This window comes from Pipra filicauda, unplaced genomic scaffold (assembly GCF_003945595.2).
Source record: "Pipra filicauda isolate LSUMZ 115617 unplaced genomic scaffold, ASM394559v2 scaffold137_size4652046_pilon, whole genome shotgun sequence".
Lineage (NCBI taxonomy): Eukaryota > Metazoa > Chordata > Aves > Passeriformes > Pipridae > Pipra > Pipra filicauda.
The window spans coordinates 875,688-898,223 of NW_024103851.1; the positions used below are offsets into that span (position 1 = coordinate 875,688).

At 36.0% G+C, this 22,536-nt stretch overlaps 1 protein-coding gene across 1 annotated transcript in view; it reads right to left on the minus strand.

The window, feature by feature from the left end:
- CNTNAP2 (contactin associated protein 2) overlaps nucleotides 1-22,536 on the minus strand; it is a 1,021,678-nt gene that overhangs the window by 578,187 nt on the left and 420,955 nt on the right. The gene's annotated exons all lie outside the window — the stretch shown is intronic.

The following is a 22,536-nucleotide window of genomic DNA, read 5'->3' on the forward strand; positions in this document are numbered from 1 at the left end:
TTGAAAGAACTTGTTTACTACTGCGACTTCTCAAATTTCTAAGAACTTAATAATCCTCATTTACTTTTGATGCACTACTTGCTGAAAAGTAAGTGACCAGGTTCTTTCCTAACCATAACTGTCTCCCACAGCACTGCCCATTTTTGGTTAATGAAACTGTGAAGGTCAGGAAAGGACACAAGAGCATTCAAGGGAGATTGAAAATCAATTAATTAATATTTAGGTCTCTATTTGTAGTTCTGTACCTACTGGTAAAATATTTCATAGCATGAAGCTGCCTATTAGTTAATTCAATAGAATATATATTTTTTTTGTCTTGTCCATTTACAGTCCATTCATGCAGTGATGGTAAATGTTAATCTCAACATTTTCAGGGGAAATTTCACAGCTCCTCATAGTTAATTTTAAATAGAAATACATTTCTTTTAACAATGAATGGAGTAGTCATAAAGAACATCAGAAAGGTGATACATTAATAGAGAGAGACTATGAAAACAAGAATTTTTTTGCATCCTCATTAAAAAGATATTTTTGCTTCAGAGAAAAATATTCAGCAGTATTATCTACACAGTTATCATCTGAATAAATATATATAAAACCTATATATAATAAATACCTATAGTGGAACAAAAAACCCCAAAGAATAAGTAGTACAATTGCAAACTATAGTCATCAAAATATTGAAAGAGGGAAAATTTAAGTTGGTCCTTTGCATACAGCTATAGCAATAGCTAATTATATGCCCAGATACTACTTATTCCAAAAAATATATCTTAGAAGAATAATTATTTTGTACCATGCACAGTAGATCTGGGTAGATGTAAAGAAGATGCACAGGATCCCTTCCTTGGTGGACTCAAAAAATTATAACATATACTAACAATTGCATTCACCTTAATTTTTCTGTGCTGCAGCTATTAATGTACTAAATTATGATGATGGCACTCCTCAGATGAGTTTGTAAGAGATGTTAATTAGTGTCTGTGAAACACATATATTTGAGTAGTATAAGGAAATGAACAGTTCTGTCTTCTGAGAAGGCAATAACCAACAAAGGAAAGTACACACTGAACAAAGACAAAAATCCTATTGAGAAGCTGTCTGTTTTTTTAGTCTTGTTCTAGGAATCACAGAAGTTCATGGAGGGAATAAAAACTTTGATTCCTTTAAAAATATGTATTTTAGTGGGCATGCAAAGTAGTGCACCATATTTCAAGAGCAAATTGCTTTGGGGCATGTCTTAATTTTGTGTTGCTTGGTATAATCTTATCAAAACTCTACTGGTGTAGAGGTTTACTGGTTGTTTTGGTTTAGGTCTTGTTTAGTTGTTTGGTTTTTTTTTCTAATTAGAAGTATTAGGGTCAAAGGAAGCTGAGTATAGGAGGACAAGATATTTTCTATATAATTTGATAGATTATTGATGAAAAATTATTCTCAAAATCAAAAATATATTCTGTAGCTCACCAAACTTGCACCCTGACTTGTGCTTTCCCAGTCCTTTGTCAGAAAGACTTAAAGCTGAAACCAGCATGCATTTGGTATTTTGAGAGTTCCTTTTGGTATATGATCTAGTGACCTCTGGTGAATGCATAAACATAGCCAATACAGAACAAGACAGCCTCCCATTAGTTTCCCCGATTAGTAAAATGCATTCCATTTAGTCTCCAGCAGAACAATATCTTTTAAATGCAACCTTCAATTAAATAAATGGGGTACAGTAATATGTGCTTTGTGGATAATGCAAATATCAGGTTCAAATCCATGATTGCAAGGCTGAAAAATCAATTTACAGGAGCTTGGGAATTATGCGCTACTGTTGCAAAATCTCCTTTTCTGACCAGTAGATTTAAAAGTATAATTTAGAGCCACATCTCTAACAGGAGATTTTCTTTTTAACAGGGCTAAAAAAAAAATAAATTGAAATTGCAAAATTATTTTTTCAGAAAAAGGTAGAAATACCTATATAAATTAAACAAGTTTTTCAGATTATTAATCTCAGCTGGCTTAAGTATTACTGCCAGAGGTCTGCTTTTCACAGTTTTTCTTTAACCCAAACTGGGAAAATGAACAAAATGGTTCACTTTTCTGTAAAACAGAGAGGACTGTCTCATAAGTCCAACTCCAAAATCCTCTGTTCCATAAATCATTTCTCTTCTTGTACTGGATACTGACTTCTGTAAGTTGCTTTATGTTACAGCTCACATTGCAATGAAAAGACTGGGAATGTGATGAGCAACAACCACTTTTCTCAAAGGCAGTTCTCCACAGGACAGCAATGTAATAAGGACAAAGACAGGTAAGAGAATAAGTCCCCAGATATTTTCTAAACAGTGCTTTTGAACACACATTGAATGGAGTTTTCAAAAGTATTCACTGAGATTTTCGTGACTGTAATCCTTAAGAGCAAAATTTGTTTAGCTCCAACTAATTTTCAAAAATTAACAGGGCAGGTTTGTAGGACAGATAATTTATTTTAACCAGCCAACTAATCAAGTTTTTAAATAAATAAATAAACAAACGCATAAATGTTTGGCTCAGTAGTCTTCTTTAACATCATCAGCAGCAAAAAGAGCTGTATGATCTTTGAAATTCACTCTGGCTTTATCAATACTCTTCAGCCACACCACCATACATAGAGACACGGTAGAGACATTCAATATAATTTTCGTTTCGTAAATAAAGAACCTGAGAAAAGTGAAGGTAAGGATTTGGGAAATTTAGAAGAAAAGTTAGGGAAAGTTAAGATTCAGACTCAATTTTTTTCCTGTATTTCCAGAAAAATGATATTCTACTCAATAATTATAAAGGTTAAAGCTAAATGATAAATTCATAGTACTATTGTAGTGAAATTACATGCAGCTTAACAATAATAGTTAAATAAAACTGATCAAAATGGTTTTAGTTTCCTGTAAAGGAACATTTTGCAACAGTTTTACTCTACTCAGCTGTATGGATACAGCAAATGCATTTTAAGATCTCAGTTTGGGAAAATGCTTTGAGCACATTTTACAACAAAGGATTAAAAAGAAATTCAGCATTAAAAAATTTATCTCTGAAGTAAGAAGGTGCAAAAAATGAATGAAATGTTATTAACTGAACAAAAACGGAAGTTTTCATACTTTAACCAAAGAGTAAAATAATGAAAGAATGTTTGTCAGATCATCAACTAAATAAACAAAAAGATATTTGCAATCTTTCAGTAATTTGTGAAGCAGAGAAAAAAACCTGCACTTCACCCAAGAATATAATCACATATATACCAGAGAACCTAAGTTACTTTAAGGGAAAATTGATTCTTCACCTGACTTAATTCAGGTGAAGAATTCTCCATCCGAATTAATGACCTATTCAGAGACAAGTATTAAATTACTTCAATGTAGGCTCCTTCTACGGTGATGTAAAAATTGGGCAATGTATGGAATAGTAAAATGACATTTCCTGTAAATAGAGGAATAACTACCAATTTTTTAAATTTTCTTTAATTACTAGTAATTTTTGTCACTACATTAAATATACACTTACTATTATCTTCTTGATAGTTCCATTTTCCCATTGGCATTTTAAGCAAAGAATAATTTATGGCTCTGAATTTCTGAAAAAAAATCTATGCTTCTAGCTTTATTTTGACGATGCAATAGTGAAAACTCTACAGAGTCTATGTTCCATGGTACTATAGCTCTATAAACAGCAGAAACAGTATTTGCATGTAAATTAATAGAAGTATCACATTATAAAGTATGGAAACATCCACAGGCAGGTAGAATACGTCTGTGGCAAAATTAACTAGGTTTTTCTTAAGGACTCCAAGGTGAGTTAAGTATGAAGCCGACTAAACCCTAAAGACTTATGTTATAGAAAAACCCCCAAATTCCAAAACAAATACTTTTCCAAAAACTAAAAGGACCACAAACTTGAGAAATTGACAGCTATGGTTATGGCTGTCAGCACTCTGCCTGCACAGCAAAGAAAATCTAGAAGCTTTCTTCACTTGAGTTCTCAAGACTCTGCACTATCAAGGAGAGGAGCAGGACAGGCTAGGTACTGGAAGTTCTTGGCCAGCAGTGCAGTGGAATGGTGTTTCACATAGCAGAGCAGTTCAAATCCAGGGCCCTGGAAAAATTCACATCACTTACTGGTTCTGCACAAGCTGACTGAAATGCAGATTTCAGAGGAGACAACGTTTCAAAAAGGTGCTCCTATTTTACCACATGGACATTAAACAAAAAAAAAAAAAAAAAACCCAAAAAAAAAAACCAAAAAATGAACTTCATAAGTACCTTCTTGCTGGTGAAACATTGCTCTATATCTATGAAAATCCAGCCCAAATGTATCATGTAAACTCAAACAGTTGGAATAAAAACACCGGATAAAGGAAAATGTTAGGAGATTAACTTCAAGGAGAAGGGAGGAAAAAAAAGAGATAAAACCAACATGTGGTAGGAAAACTGGTTGCAGAAGGAAAGAATAATAGCAAATAAAGAGAAAAAATTAACACATCAGAACGGAACAGATTTGGGTTGGCTCCATTTTAGCTTGGTTTTGTCATGTTTCTGTACTTTCACATGCTAGCGCTGTGTGGAATAAGAATAGGTGATAGGAAGCAGTAATCTCTAGAAACATTTCTTCATTCTCTTCATTGAACAGCACAATCAGTAACACTACAGCTTGCATACTCTACTCTTTCCCTAAAACCACACATGTTGAAAGCAAAACAGTATTTCTACAGCATTCTTCATAATCATCTCACACAGAAATGCACCTGAATAGAAAAACAGTATCTGAAAGCACTTAAAAACTATAGTAGGTATTTCCCTTATCCTCAAATGATGAAATCCTCAAATGATGCACCTTCATCAGGTGCTGAATCTCATCTTTGATAATCTTGATTATAAAATGACCAGAATTCCTAAGAGCTCAGAGTTAACAAGTGGATCATTATAATGCTGATGTTGGTGTGCTCATACGAACTAACAGCAAGTTCCCAATTTCAGTATTTATCCATATACTTCCCTCAGCGACACACCTCTGTTTTATATAAATAAAATCAACGCTATATGTGTAGCAACAACAATTTCTGGAAAACTACTCACATACTTAGAGTAAGGAACATCTACTAACAGGTTTTTACTATAAAAGAATACATCTTTCAAAATCTATTTTTTCTATGTTAAAAATGTTTCCTAGTATTTTTTAAGCAGACCCATCATTTTGTTCACGTGATATCCTCATATTCTCTATTGATTCCTAAGGAGTTTACTTTCAAGTTCAAATTCTGGTTTTGTATGCTGAAAACATATATTAACCCCGTATGCATCATAATTTAATGTATAATGTAATGCAATTATCACTACATGCAAAGAATAATGCCAAAAGCTGTATTTGTTGTCTTTTACCCTTTCACATCTCCAAGCAAAACTTAATGATTCAGTAACATAACATTATTGATCTTTGTAACAAAATATGCTAACATTTTATAGCCCGCTAACTATTGCTGTACTTAAAAAGAACTCGATTTCACCTACAGGAACATTTATTTTTTATTATTTTAACAGGAACCTCAAGAAATCTGTACATTTCAAGAAATATTTTTTTCTACTTCTGTTCACAGATAGCTCATAGATTTGTTTTGTACAGTGATTCCTAGAAAATGTTTTTAAAATTTGAAAACAGAATTGGAGGAATCATAGAGCAAGATAAGATACCCTTGGTATAATTTCAGATACCTGAAAGAAAAATTAAAAATATGAGCTTCATTATCAAATCTGTCACTGAGTTTTAACATGGTGTATTGATGTTCGTAGTTTTTCTTTTTAAAAAGAAACAAATTAAACTCATATATAGAAACAAACAAAGCCTAAAAATAAAATAAAATAAAATAAAAAAAAACAAAACAAACAAAAAAAATCCCCACACCATCACAGCTACTGCTTCCAGGACGTGACTCAGTGAACTGGATGCAAGCAAAACTTTCTTTTCTCTTCCGACACTACTGTAGGATATTATCTTTGTGTAATCTACTTTAAGTAATGAAGCCTTAAGCCAAAATTCATAATGAAGAACTACCTCTCCATCCTGTTCGTAAACCCCAAACCCAAGAATTAATTCCTTTTATCATACTTCTGCATATTAATTGCTCATATGTTATTTATGCGTAGAAATATTACCAACTTATCTGTGGATTTTCTAGGGAAACTGACTGCTTTCCAGGACAGGGTAGCAATCCCTTGTTAACTTTATATTACTGGAATATTTGCAGGAGGACATCTGAGAGTGCACATGGGTATAGACTGGAGATTTTTTTTTGTTTGTTTGTTTTTTCCCCAGAAATCCACTTAATAACCCCATTCCCCTAACCTTTACTCATGAGCAAGAGGACACAGACATACGGATATTGTTAAATTTTACTTTATGGGACATCACAGATGGCATCACAGCAAAGTTACCAACAGTGTCACACTTCTCTACATCCTGAAATTGAACATAACATTCCAGAGATGTGCCAAATATCTCATCAGCAAACATATTCTTCTCTTTTGGTGCAGGTACCAAACATAATAGGAAAAAATTCTACTACACCTATTCACAAAGCTAATAGATTATTTTAAGGTCTGCATAATGAACGAGAAATTTCAACCTCTGTGCTGAACCATGCAGGTTTTGTTCAGCATGACATAAAATAGTGAAAATCTAAAATTTTTTAAAACCTAAGCTATACACCAAAAATATTAAAATATCATTAGGGTTGTAAAGTCAACACTGCTAGTAGAAATAATGTTTCCTGCAGAGTCTTAATGAATTCCTGAATATCATTATGATATCCATTTATTTCCATAATTACCTGCTATTTATTCTCCGGAGATTCATTCAATACCTAGAGAGAAAACTGTGATTATTCATCCTGATACACTAAATGACTGAGGTTGCAGTACCTTGAGGCTCCAAGGTGTTGTTTTTTTCTTCATTTTTAACCATATCTAATTTTAAGAAGAAATACAGATGATTTTGATTTGGCAAATCTGCTGATGAAATCTGTTCCCAAGATTTAAGATCCAGTATTAACACTTTGATTTTAATTGAGAAAATACAACCTTCCAGACACTGAATAAACTTACACCTTTGTTGTCAAGATCAACTGATTGCATTATTAGTAAAATTTTTTTAACACATTGGGGAGTAATAATTATCTTACTCGTAGTCTTAAATAAACTAGACAGATTTTAACTCTTAGGCATCACAGGACCCATTCCATGGGCAACTTGGGTTTTCATAATGAGGAAGACTGACACTTTTTAGGTAGCTCCTTTATTTGCATGAGAAACTGAAATATGTGTAGTGTCCAAGCCTGTGGCAAAGGGGGTAACATATAGGGTGAAGGTAACTTATAGGGTGTGCTTTTAGCATATATGCTGGATTTTCTCTGTGACAGTTCCCATGTGATGCTAGACAAGTAAGTTGCAAAAATGTTTTGAGGGGCACTTAGTATAGTTTCTGGGGACACAGAATGATTAGGTAGTTTTGACTTAGTCTTTCACCATCTCAATTCCACACATAAAATATGGAGTAAAAATTAATTTATTTTATGGGGTTGAAAAATAAAATAATATCTACTAAGCACTTAGTCAAACATTAACATGGGTGCCTAAATTAGAAATCTGAGCCTTTTGTGGTCAGTCAAGCAAAGTGGGAGATAGAAACTAAATTAAAAGCTTGCCACTCTTCAGTGGTTGCACAGTAAAATATAAATTTTCTTGGATACAATGTAAACGTATTCTACAAATTAGAGAATATGATCAACAATTTAGTTTCAAAAGTTGTCCAGTGACTGATTCATGTTAAAAGAAAAAGAATACAAAAATCAGTGTGAAATGTTTACACAGACAGAATAAAACCTGCTTTTCTGCATGGGAGTTGTGAGATTTTATTCATTAATATAGAACACAAATTATTTCTGCTACATCTTCTGTAGAATGGAAGGGAGACAGGAAGAATGTGTTTCCAAAATAACTAAGCACAATTGCAATCATTACTGAAATAATAACAGCAACAGCTCTGATCACTGGCTACTGGGCTACAGAGCTCAGCAGTAAGAGGAGTTCTCACCTGGAGAAGAAAGGCAAACACAGAGGAACCCAGAGCGGTCCTTGGTTTCTTTTTCTCTCTAATACTGATGTACTTGGAAATTTTTTCACACTTTGATGCTTTTAAAGTAGCTTTTTAGTAATTTTCAGAACAGTATCTACTCCTTAGGCACCCTCGACTCAAAGTTTCTTGTGTTTCTTCTACACATCTCCACTACTCTACAGGGTTACTGTGCAACCCAAACAGTTGAGGCCGTTCCTAGAGAGTGCACTTATGAGAGGCAAATATAAAATCACAAATGTCATTCCACACTCTCTGCACTTAGTGCATTGGATTATAAGACTCAAACTCTCTACAGGAAAAAGCACAAATGCACAACCTATTTTAAATACACTTGAGAATCATCTGTACTCAGTAAGGGTATAGCAACTATATAAATAAAGCTTTTGAGCTCCTACTGGTTACATATTAATCTAAACAACATTCTTGGCCCATGATAAAAAATACTGATTTGTGTCTTCAATTTATAATTATTAATCAAAATTACTACACTTTTCATATTCTTTTGAGTCGTGACTAAATCAGGATAGTCAATTTTCAAGTTAAATTTTCTTAATTATAAGTAGTTTTCATTCCTATGTGAAATCACAGAAAAGTCCAGAGACTGCCTTTTATATCATTGCAATTCTACCTCGACTATTAGCATGCACAAAATAACTGTGAACCAAAACATGTGTCATATCTGAAATGGTTACTTACAAGAATACAACTGTAAATCAAGCTGTGGGAAATAATGTCTGCTATTGTATACTACTTGCTTCAAGTATAAAGTTAATATTGCATATTGAGATAAAATAAAAAAACTTTGAAGACAAAAATTAAATAGTCAGGTGTTTTTCTAGTATACTTTCTGTATCTTTTTAATGCTGGGATTATAGTTAATTGCAAATAGTACTTGTGTTCTCCACAATTCAGATAAGCTTCCCAATAACGGGAAGAAAGACTGGATAATAAAGAAAAAAAAGCTGTCTTTAAACCTGTCTTAACTCTCCTTAAGTCATATTAAAACATTACATAATTAATTTAAAATTATAGAAACAAGAAGTAGGCATTAAAAATAATTTTGAATCTGTTCGCTTGTTTTTGCATGTTTCCAAGTTATGATATTTATAAAAGACAGAAAATACATGTACAATATTAAGTCAAAATTTTCCAAACAATGACTACAGGAAAAAAAAAAGAAAAAAGAAAGAAAATTAGTGCTATTGCCACCTAACACTAACACATCTCAGTTTCTGGCTGTAGGTGCAGTACTTTCTGAACATGTCAAGAGGAAAAAAAAATAAAAGTAACTTATCCAAAATACTTCACATACTCTAAAACCAAGAACTCCAAAGACTGATGCAGTTACAAAAGTTAACTATGATACAGGAACTCATTAACCATTTCTCTTTCCTTTTCTCCTATTCACCCTAGGCAGACTCCATACTCTGAAAATCACCACCTGAAGTCAAGATCTTCTTGACAAAGTTTCACAGGTTTAGAATCTTTTGGTCTGTGACCCATGATATCAGCAAAAAAAGAAATCTAATCAAAATATAAATATGGGAAACTTCAATGAAAAACATGTGGGTCCTTTCTAAAACTCAGTATAGGCTAAAAGGGCTCAAAATGCAGAGAATCATAAGCAAAATTTCATGCAAGCAAACACTAAATTCCTATTTCAGGAAGAATACCTGGAGTAGGACTCTTCAGAATAATCCTTTCAAACTGTTCAGAGGAATATTACTAAGAAATCCCCAAAGGCAGAGTTACAGTATGTGACAGTCTTCAAACATGCCCGCTTGCCCTTTGACTTGCATTCTATAGCTGCTCATCTTTCTAGAGAAATAAGGATAGTTTTAACCACTTAGCTTTTTAAAAGTGATACCAAGAAGACACAAGAATACTTTACAAAGGAATGTGTAAAGGAATATCTGTGGGTTTTTTACTTTTTTTTTTTTTTTCTGTCATGAGAATGACAGAAAGAATGCAGAATACTTGTGTTTCTGTTGAAGTCCATTCTCAGCCTTCATGCTAAAAGTGCCTGGTATCCATATCAGAAATTTAGACTGAGTAACCTTTGGTTGGAAACCTCTGTGGATTCAGTATACTGTTAGATGCCTTAATTAAAACAGACAATAATAGAATAAGAAATACTGAAGGTCCTATTTTTGCTTTAAAGTACATAATCTGATTTCATCCCATTACTTCTTTTGCAAGTGTATGCCTTAGAAGTTGTATTTTTTTCCCTTTGACAGAGATAATATGCATCTGTAATCTCCCTATGATATTGTTTTGTTCAGGTTCACATCAACTACTACTCTGAAAGTGACTGTATAGCCACTCATCTTTTAAGTGAAATGCTCTCAAATAGCTGTTAGCATCTGAAATAGGAGGACTTCCATAAATCAAAAACCTTGTTGAATGATCAACAAAGGTGAATCTAGTTTGACAACAATAATTGGAAGAGGGAAGAATTTTAAAATTTTGATCACCTGTTCACTTCTTTTCTTTATAATTCATTACATGAGTAATACAGTGATGTAACAGCCCAATTTTCTCCTAATAGAAACTTCCTAAATTTGTTCAGTCTTAGGGGACTGAACATTTAGAGTCAATTGATCACTAGTTGTGTGCAAGTTTTTCCTCACACAGCAAGGGCAATTTTATCTGACTCAGATATTTCTGGTTTATTTATCTTTGGCAGCCAGGATACATGCTTCCCTGGCCAAGGAGGTAGCAATATTTTGAGTTTAGCATGACTTTATTGCAGTGTCTTGAGTCTATCACTGATCAGGGCTGAGGGTCTCTATAGCCACTGAATGAAAAGGAGATATGGATGTCAACAGAGCAATACCTATGCCACTAACAGAATCGTGTGTTTTACTACTCATGTGGAATGAGAAGGTGGAAATTCTGATGTACAAAGATCTTTATTACTGAGGTCTAGTATTTGTCCTACATGATTTAATTTTCCTGTGACAAGGACTTGCTGCAGCACAGAAAAGGTGGTTGCAGTTCTGTTCCTATGCAAAGGTCCTAATTTACCTGGAAAAGGCTGGCAGATACACAGTGAATCTTTTCACATATTCTTTTTTCCAAAGCTACATCACACAAACACTGCTGTTTTCCAGTAGTGGTAGGCATTCTTAGCATCACTGGCTTTTGTAGTGAAGACACCATTATCTTGTTGCTGTTTATTAGTCTGCTATATTCCTTTCCCTAAAACCGATATGAGAGAAACAAAAAAACATTCTTTGTGGTTATCTTTATGAAGGAGGAGTGGAAAGACAAAGGAAACGGGATTTCCCTATATTTCCCTTTCCCTGACTTCTAGACTTATTAGGATATCGCTTGAGAGTATTTTGAAAACATGCTTGCAAGTGCTCAAAACAAATTCGGAGTTCTTCAGGTGGAAGAGGCTATCATAATGTTTCTCTACAGGATCACAGGAAGCTTCTGCAGGAAATGTCTTTACAGCCATTTGATAAAACTCTGTAAATACTTGTAATACCACAAGCACAGCAGTCAGGAACGACTGCTGGCATTTGCGTTTTGTTGCTTACTTACTATGTGAACCAAGACTAACATCCCAAAGTCTCTGAAACTCATTCTGTCTGTGAAACAGAGATAATACTCTCAGAAGTGTTTGTTGAGAATTAATTAGCTATTATTTATGCACTGATCCTTTAAAAACAAAATGAATCCATACACTGTTTTTACATCCCTGCTCTCTTAAGAAAAAAAAATAAAATTCAAATGACAAAGATTCATTGATTTTTGTGGCTAGAAGGGAGCATTATGATAATAATCTAGTCTGGAATTCAGTAGCCACAATGTCAACCCCCACACAATAGTTTAGGTAATGAGTTCTCAGTCTGGGCTATAGTGCAGCATTCATAAAGTTATTCAGTCTTGATTTCAAAACTGAAAGTGATGGAAAATCAAATTTAGCACACCCCTATGGAAGCTCTTCCAGTGCTACTTATATTCAGTGCTAAAAATACGCATTATTTCTACTTGATTTGTTCATCCAGTCACAGGATCTCATTACATATTTTGCTCTGTATTCAAGAATGGTTTACTATCATGGATTTCTTCTCCTTTGTAAGAATGTGGCAAACTAGGACGGGAAAACACTGACTAAGCTTCTATAACCTTAAAATAATAGATAATTAAGCAAAATTAACTTGTCTGGAACAGCTTGCAAAATGATAATATGATCTGGCTTGCAAAACCTTTACAGGCTTTTTTTTGAAGACACTAGCCTCCCTCCTCCCTCCCTCTTCCCACAGTGGATGTGTAAAATCAGAGTAAAATAACAGCATGGGTTTCCATTCACTTTTTTGTGGAATTGATTCACAGTTGTTTCACTGTTTTAAACACCAGGGTTCAAAACCCTTCTAAAACAGGATCACCGAAAGATTTCCAGTTATCACTAACATTATGCATTATCATCTAGCTGGGATTGCTATATTGTACTGTACCAGAAAACTTGCAGGCAATCTCCAGTGTGCTTCATACAAAGTCATCTCTCACTGATGCCAATGATATAAGCAATATGGTAACAATAGCTCATACTTCCATCTAAAAATTGTCAATCTTCTTTTTGTTCAGATAACTTCTGTGTGATCCAGAATGTTTTCTTGGTATAACTGATAAAAATATTAAATATCTTTCATATTAATATATGAGACCATGGTTAACATATAGTTTTTAGGAAGAATGTCACAAAAATTCAATTAATCATTGATTAAAAATGTTTGGTGTTTTAAAGAGACTGTTTCACACTCATATCTATACAAAATATGAGTGTCTAGCCTTGTCTAAGCCTGCTCATGGAAAAAAATAAAGTGTATACTTTAGACAGAATGGAGAGCAAAGCAAGGTGGAAAGTAAGCAGCACCGATAGATCCTTGTTTTCAGCAGCTTTTCATAAATTCCCTTGGGAAGCCAACTGAATTTCATTGAAGGGAGTGAATCAATGGTCCTTCATAAAAAGAAAATCAATTAGAAAGTCATTACCTGAAAATTAGCACTCAAAAAACAAAATTCCATTTTAAAGCCAATTAGACTACATGCCAGTCCTAAGTTGAATTGCATTTGCATTGATGTATGCAAAATGATTTACATCCTCCATCCCTAAGAAACGTAGAGAGTGAAAAATTACAGAACATGTTTAGAGACGCTAGTGAATTTATATTTTGCAAGCTATCTATCTCAAGCAGCAGATGACTATGCTGGGCTTTTAAACAGCTTTATATTGTATATCTAAAGTACTGATGTTCTTTTCGGAATTATAACACTTGAGGAAGCCTTACTTTTGCTCTCTGTCATAGCAACACAGGAAAACAACTGCTAATGTAAGAAGACAGAGAGGGGGCTGAAGGCAAGTACATAGCCCAATAGCTTCTTTCTCACAATAGCTTGGTACAGTCCTGGCATAATATGTGTTTTGAGCCACACTGCAAAGGCAAACAGTGTTAAGTGTTTAGAAGGAGAGTAGAGAGCATTTCATAGCAGAGCTAAAATATCTCCCTGCCAGTACAGAAAGAGTGGTATATCTTTCCCTCACAGGTCTGGGTCTGAGTAATAAGAACTAGCCCTTGAAGATGGGATGTTATGTAGAATTCGGTTAAATGCTTAAATGGTTAAAATATAAATACCATCCTGAAATGAGATATTCCTCTGAGTTGGGGTAAAGGTGTTCAACTTCAAGAGTCCATTGGTGAGGCGACAGCAGCGGCAACTGAGGTAAATCAAAGTGTGGCTGTTGGATTGTGCTGTACAGAGCAGTTCCAGAGCTCAGGGACACCTGATCAGCAACCCAAAGCCCTGCCAGGACCTGAGAGCCAATCAGGCGAGGAGGGGGCATTGTCAGGAGCATCCGAGGGAGATTTAAGCAGCTCCAGGGTCTGCAAACGACCAGGAGGATGGCAAAAAGTGTGGGCAAACAGGACATGGCATGTCAGAAGGGCATGGCACAGTAGTTTGCGTGGCAGTTCACGCAGGCAGGTAGGACACAGAACTCAGAGAGTGAGTCATCACCCATAAAACCAGAAGAGAACCAGCTATGGTTTCAACTCAGTCAAAAGACTTGCTTTGCCAAGCCTGATTTAATGGGGGCTGTGGGGTCCATCTGGTAAAGAAGGGGAAAAGTATCTTTGGTTAGGGACTTGCCAGACTAGTGAAGGGGGCTTTAAACTGGACTTTTTGAGGGAGGGAGGCCCCTAGCCATCACAATCCTGCCAGTCAAGTGCCAATATCTGCAACGGATGCCTGGAACAGTGCAAAGGCATTCCATTCCAGATACTCCAGCCAGTGAGTTGGCTTTATCTGGGGCCCAGCTCAGATACCTCTACACGAACATACATAGTACGGGAAACAAACAAGAGGAACTAGAGATGTGTGCACACCTGCATGGTTATGATATCATTGGCATCACAGAGACCTGGTGGGATGGCTCCTATGACTGGAACATTGGAATGGAAGGTCTTATGCTTTTTAGGAAAGACAGACTAGGGAGATGAGGAGAGGGTGTAGACTTCTATGTCAATAACCAGCTGGAGAGTGTGGAACTCTGCCTGGGGAAGGATGAGGAGCCAGCTGAGAGCTTGTGGGTGAAGATTAAGGGAGGGCATGGATAGGGGGTGTTATAGTGGGGGTCTGTTACAGGCCACCTGATCAAGAGGATGTTGTGGATTAAACCTTCTATAGGCAGATAGGAGTGGCCCCATGTTCACAAGACCTGGTCCCCATGGGGGATTTAAATGACCCTGATATCTGTTGGAGGGACAACACAGCAGGGCACAAGCAGTCCTGGAGCTTCCTTGAATGTATCAACAAGAACATCCATACACAAGTTGTGTATGTTGGCTTGAAGAGCCAACAAGAAGAGATTCCATACTGGGCCTTGTGCTCCCCAACAGAGAGGAACTGGTGCGGTAAGTAATGCTCCAAGGCAGCCATAGCTGCAGTTACCACAAAATGGGAGAGTTTGAGATCCTCAGGGCAGTGAGGAGGGTATGCAGCAAGCTCACTGTCCTGGACTTCATGAGGCCAGATGTTGGCCTCTTCAAGTAGAGACCCATGGGATAGAGCCCTGGAAGGCAAAGGGGCCCAAGAATGCCAGTTGAATGCTAGATCACCTCCTCCAGGCTCAGGAGAAATGCATCCCAACATGCTGGAAGGAAGGGATGCCATCCAGACGGACCTAGATAGGCTTGAGAGGTGGGCCAATGCAAACCTCATTAAGTTCAACAAAGTGAAGTGCAAGGTCCTACACCTGGGTCCCAGCAATCCCAAGCACATCTACAGGTTGAGTGGAGAAGCGACTGACAGCAGCCCTGAGAAGAGAGACTTGAGGGTGATGGTTGATGAAAAACTCACCGTGAGCTGGCAGTGTGCAGTTGCAGTCCATAAAGCCAACCAAATCTTGGGCTGCATCAAAAACAGCATGGCCAGGAGGTCAAAGGAGGTGATTCTGCCCCTCTGCTCTGCTCTTGTGAGACCCTACCTGGAGTACTAAGTACAGTTTTGGTGTTCCTAACATACGAAGGATGTGGAAAAGTTGGAGCAAGTCCAGAGAACGGCCACAAAATAATAAGAGGACTAGAGCACCTCCCCTATGAAGAGATGATGAGAAAGTTGTGACTATTCAGCCTGGAGAAGAAAAGATTGCATGGAGACCTCACAGCAACCTTCCAGTATCTGAAGGGGTCCTATAGAGAAGCCGGAGAGGGACTCTTTGTCAGGAACAGTAGTGATAGGACAGAGAGTAATGGGTACAAATTGAAAGAGGAGAAATTTTGGTCAGATATGAGGAAGAAATTTTTACGGTGAGGGTGGTTAGACACTGGAACAGTGTCTACCCTACAGGGAGGTAGATGCCCCAACCCTGGCAGTGTTCAAGGCCAGGTTGGATAAGGTGTGGAGCAACGTGGTCTAGTGGGAGATGTCCCTACACATGGCAGAGGGGGTTGGGACTGGATGATCTTTAAGGTCCATTCCAACCCCCTAACATTCTATGATTCAAGAGTTTAATTTAGGTCCTAAATTCAAGTGTCTAGTGACAGACATGCTAGAATACCAAGACATCCCCACCAACTCAGCAGATGTGACACAGCAGATCTGATACTAGTCAACAGCTTGGGGCCAGATAGCACGCCTGAGGTGTCTCAGCTGGTACTGGGTACCTAGATTAAGTAAATGAATGTGTATGAGATTAATCCTACCCTAGAGCTCTCTACTTATCTTCTAGTACTAGAATATTAGTTCAGACAAGAATTTTAGATAAAGGTCTACCTGTTTTGGTAAGGATTACTTGTACAAATAGATGTATTCTAGGCATTCTATGCCATAGAAATATATAGAGTAGAAGGTTTGTATGCAAATTCATATATATTTCTTCAGTTACACTGATCAGTAGTTTTGCCTTTGGGTTCAGTTATTTCAGAAGACTAATGCTTGGGAATAAAAAATACGAAAATCCTATTAGATTGCATTTATGCTGGCATCATTTGTCTGGGTCAGCAAATTCATTACCATGTTTAGACTCCATAATTGAGTGAAATAATATGGCTCAAATCACTTTGCATTCAATTCATGATTCCAAAATCTAGCACAAAGGCCTTCACTTTCAAGTGTTAACCTGGATCTATGGAGTGGTACTGTAAAGAGAAAAATGAAAAAATTGCACTTTTGAAATTAATACAAATAATACAGATGAGACGGTTTGATTTTTTTTTTTAAAGACTGTTACTGGAGTTCTATGTTTATGAAATCCAGAACCGCCACATACCACACACTTATTATTCTTCATTAAATCCATAGCTAACAAAACCTAGTTTTAAAACAGTGCATCTTTATACTACTTTTTCATACGGGATAAAAGATGGTTATAAAATCAAAATATATCTAAGTCGGGTGTCAGCGTAAGAATATAAAGAAAAGTTTCTGAATGTTCATTTATATTTTACAACTGTAGCTCAGGTTTTTGACTCTACTTCCAAATAACCCCAGTGTATCTCAGTAGAATACCTAGACATCTAAGTCACTGTCTGTGTTTAGGAAGGTGATTTGCTCACTCGTGAGAGGTGCTCCTAGGAGAAAGGATTTTAGAACTTTTCTCAGCAAGAATACTGAGTATTTTATCTTTTGCTCCAACAGGTCAATCAGTAAGTCAGCTCTGCTTTCTTTGCAGATCATCTGTAAATCAGAATGCTGAGGGCTGACTTCTCACATATTCTTTTGCGTTAAGGGAAAAAGAACTATAGCAGTAAATGATGAGAATATATAAGAAGTTGTTTCTAATCACAGCTATACAATGCTGTATCCCTGAAAGTAGCATTAAACCCTTAGGGCTATGCTGGAAAATTGTTGTGTGGAGCAGTAACTACTTACTTGCCTTTGACATATATCTTGACATAGGGATTGAAATATTTTAACAACTGACCTGGCCTGTTCAAGGCCCAAGTGAGGCACTGCATTTCTATTCAGGGGAAAGTTTGTCAATTTAGACATCTACAGGCATCTACACTATTTATATTTCTACCTAAATTATGAATTTAAAATAAACGTTTCTTCTCAGACTGTAAGTGTACTGATCCATTTTAAAAGATCATAGAAATTATAGAAGTAGAAAGACTCAATCACTGTGGTGATGATAGTATTGAGCTCTCAAAAGCTAAAAACAGGAAACAGAACTCAGTGGGGAAGGGAAGAAGAAAGAACAGCAAAAATAAAATAATTGTAATTTGCAATTATAGAGCCATCAAATACACCCACATTTCTGTCAACTTCTGCTGACAAAGGCCTGAGAACAGCAGAAATCTGGAAATTAGTGGATATATTGAGTAGTTGCTGGGTCTGATTGAGTCTCTAGTTTATTTCAAGTTGACTTCATGTTTCAGAAACAGCAGAAACTTTAAGTGCTGCCTGCTCAATAGGATAAGACACTTTCAGAATGCACAGTAGTGCTTTTTATCAGTGAAACCTTGCGTGCTTCATCCAGAATTTTCTTAAGTTTGTATAGTGAAGAAATAGTACATTTTCAAAAATTCTTTTACTTTAATTATTAGAAAGAATGGAGTTTTTAAAAAGAAAACAATAAATATTCGATTTTTGTGTGAATTTTTAAAAGGATTTCACAAGCATTTTCCTAAATAGAATGGTTCTAACAATAACAAAAAGTTCCTCTGTTAGTGAAAATCTGTACAATCCTACATTCCTTGCTTATATCTCAATAAAGGCCAAATTATCCTCTTCTTAAGCAGCAGGGCTGATCATACTTAATTGGAACACAGAAAAGTGAGCTATATGGACTCTATTATCAGATACCAAAATGAGTAATAAATACTTCTTCAGACATGTCAAAAGAATACAGACTGCCAGGCACTTTGCAATACCAACAGATAAGTAGATATAAACAGAATATAAAAGGAAATCTACAGCAGAGAAGTTAAATGCATTCTTTGCATTCTGTGGATAAAACTGGGGTGATCGCCCTCGTGCATTTCTTCTTTATAAGGGATTTTGTCATAGATTCAGTTTGAAGCAGTTTCGGAACAACAGTTAAAATGAAAAGTAACAAATCACAGAGGTCAGACAGTATTCAGTCATGGGTTCTAAAGCAACTTGGGGATGAAACAGCTAAACTATTAACAATGGTGAATAATTTCTCACGTAAAACTGCTGTGGTGCCTCACCATAGGAGGGTGACAATTCTGAAAAATCATCCCCGGGAGAGTCAGGCTAAAAACAGATCAGTAACCTTGTCACTGTGTCAGGAAAAGTCTTATAAACTAGAATAAAGAATAGAATTACTGCAGACACCTGAGTAATTATGACCTGCTTGAGAAGAGTAAGCCTGGCTTTTGCAAAAAAATCCTTCATGACCAACCCACTGAAAGAGCAAATATGCATATGGATAAAAGAGTTCCGATTAATGTAATCAATTGAGCTTTCCATAAGACTGGAAATCATCCCTCATCGAAGACTTTTCAGGTGATGAAGCAGTTATAGTATGAGGAAAGTCCTTAAATGGTTAAAAGAGAAGCATTAGACAATGCTGAATTCTAACAGGGGAAATCTCCAAAGGAATTTTGTTGATATCTGCAGTGTTCAGCATATTCATAAACTATATGGAAAGGATGGTGAGGAGAGAGATGAGAAAGTTTGCTGATGGTACTAAATTATTTAGAGTGAGTGGTAAGGGTGAGAGAGCACTGTGAAGAACTGCAGTAGAATATGTCTTATGAGGCTGAATGACTGAAATTAAGTGTAGATAAATGTAAAGTGCCACATGGGGAAAAGAATATCCTAATTTCGCATAAAAATGATGAGCTCTGAGCTAACCATTACTATTCAGAAGACAGACCTTAGGATTATAATGGGTAGTTCCAAGAAACACTGAAATCAATGCTCAGTAGCAGTTAAGAAGGAAATTAAATGCTAGTACAGGAGTACAGAAAATACAGTCAGGCCACTGGAAACAATCGTCCATCTACAGTTTAAACATAAATCCTCATCTCAAAAAGGATATAAAAGAGATAGGAACTGAAACTTCTCTATGAGGAACAACTAAATAATATGGATGCCTTTGATTTGGAAAATAAATTACTTCATTGGAATATGAAGAAGGTCTACAAAATCACAAGGAATGTGGAGAGAGCATAAGAGGGATCAACACTCTCTTTGTGGCTAAAGATAAACTGGACATCAAATGAATGTAGGTTCAAAACATTAAAAAAAATGAAACTCAGTAAAGGGACAACAACTTATAAAATTTATTGCCACAAAACTCGTGGGTACTCTAGGCCTGTGAGGGATTAATAATGGAAACTGCAAAAGCACATAGGAAAGGATCCACTGGGGGTTACTAAAAACACAATACCACACGTGACTCAAGAAGTCTTTGAGCTGAAACTAATTAGAAGACAGAAGCATTTTACATGGAAGCATTATACATATTCCCACCAATTTTTTTCCCCCAGGCATTTCTTTATGAAAAATATCAGAGACACAATAGAGGGGTCTTTCATCTGATTAATTACAGCCAAGTTTAAATTGTTCTTGTTCTGTTCTATGCAGTACAGGTACATATTGCTGAGTCCCTGCTATATTGCAATAGAAAATATAAACTTGATCTTCATATGTTTCAGGGGTTTTTTTCTCCAACACAAATCAGTAAATATTAATACCATTTTATGAGGCATCGGAAAACTTCCCTGTTCATTATACGGGCAATTCATCTTTATAACCCTAAAACATGAAAGTGGTATATAGAAAATAGAAGAAGCAGGGAAACAGAAAGTCTGTCTTACCAGAGAAGAACCGATGTGCTTAGTACACATAACACAAAGAAAAAAAGGAAGAATCCTTATAATTACTGTTTCTAAAATAATTGAATAAATCAAATGCTAGTAAGAGAAAGACAAAGATATGATAAAAACTGCAATGGCTATCAAATATTCATTACTAAAATTTTGAAAGAAGTTGGGAAGAGATTTCTGGCACCAGCAACAGGGGGAAAATTCCAACATAAACTTCAAATACAGTTAGCAAGGCTAAGAAATCTAACTTGGAGAGGCAGAGCCTTCATTTCTCTAAGTCCTTTCACAAACGTGGTTGGTAGCAACAAACAGCACATAACTGGATGTTACCACCTAAGATGTCTATAGCAGATCCTTGCCTATGCTCATATGATTTGTTTTCAAACTAACCAATACATTTTAAAATAATAAATAATTTCACGTTGGAGAGTTTCAACAAGTTTTATGACTGGATTGTGTCAGAATGCTTCAACAAACTAGGAAATGTATTTCTGACAGACTGCTAGCTGTAGCTTCAATCACAGTTACAGAAAATTAAATAGAATAGTTGTCAAATACCAGGTCACTTGTGTTTAATTCATGCGCAAGCACCTATTCCAGCAGTTTTCAACATTTGATGTACTAGAAACTGTTTCCCAGAAGTGGTCTCTATTCACAAAGTGAGACAAACAGTGTAAACTTGGTGCCTGCAAATTACTTTGTTTTTCTTGGATAATAACATCCGGTAGGCTAGAAGATAAAACTACATATTTTTCTCATGATTAACATGAAGTAATTCAAACAATATTTACAATTCTTCTTGTCTAAGTTCAAGAAATATATATTCTCTTTAAAATAATTTAAACTACAACACAGTTCTCTTCAGTGAGGAGCGCTTCACCTATGGTCTGTGAGACAATGTAAGCACATAAAGAGTAGACTTCCTAGTCTACTTCATAAGAATTCCCTATATTCCAAATATCCATATATTTTTCAATGACAGACAACTACTATTGGTGGTAGTCTTTTTTACTTACTGAGATTTGCCTATCGATGGAGCTTTGTTCACAAAACACTCTACTTGCCAGTTTGGACCACGGATGAACATTGCTGTTGCCTTAAGCAGACACTGGGATATTTAAAAGAAATAATAATCTGGAAGGATTTTTTCACTACCTAACAACAAGAGGACCACACTAAGTGGATTTCCCTATCTCTAAAAAATCCTAGGTAAGCTGTGCAGAGAACAGCATGAAACATAGCAGAAAGGGGGATAAATAAAAATCAGCAAAGCTTTCCAAAACCCAAGAAATTTAAAACAAATAATGGAAACCAGACAGAGGATTCAAAGTGAAATCTAGGGTTTCTACATCAGCAAATATGGAAGGTGATCTCAGTAGCCTTATGAATTAGAGTGAACAGTCTGTGTGTCAGAAAGGTCGGAGGAGGAAAGTAGATCTCTAATCAAAATGGAAAATCATTCATAGAAATATATATATGTGTGTGTGTGTATACTAATCACTAGCATCCTGGTGCAGCTTGGACATACTGTGTTCCCGGTGGATCGTTCAATTTTTTTCACACCCCTAACACCAGAACATGAAACTGAGAAGTGATGCCTACAGCTCTTAATGAAAAAGCTCTTGAGAAAAGAGGAACGAAATTACCTGGTATTCCAATTACCTGGAAACGAAAAGAGGCTGCTGCTGAAGGTAACATAGGTAGCTGAAGGCAAAGGAAGGTAAAAAGGAGATACTCAGAGAATTATTAGCAATGAAGTCACAATAACTGGGATGATATCTGCAGGTAAGGAGGAAGAAAAAGCCACCAACACTGGGCAGGAAAGCTGTCAGTCAAGGACAAATACCAGGGATGAGAAAACTGCTGTGATATCACTGGGCATAAGTAGGCATGAGCAGAAAGAAACCTTTAATGAATATAAATGGAAGCTGCATTGACATGGGTAATAATTACCATTTTCAACTAAAGGAAAGAGCAATAGGAAAGGTACTTCTATTGTTTAGAAGCCTTCCATATAAACAATTTAAATATTCATATGCCTTAGATTATAAAAGAGAATGTTGTAGCAGAATTTTACATTCCT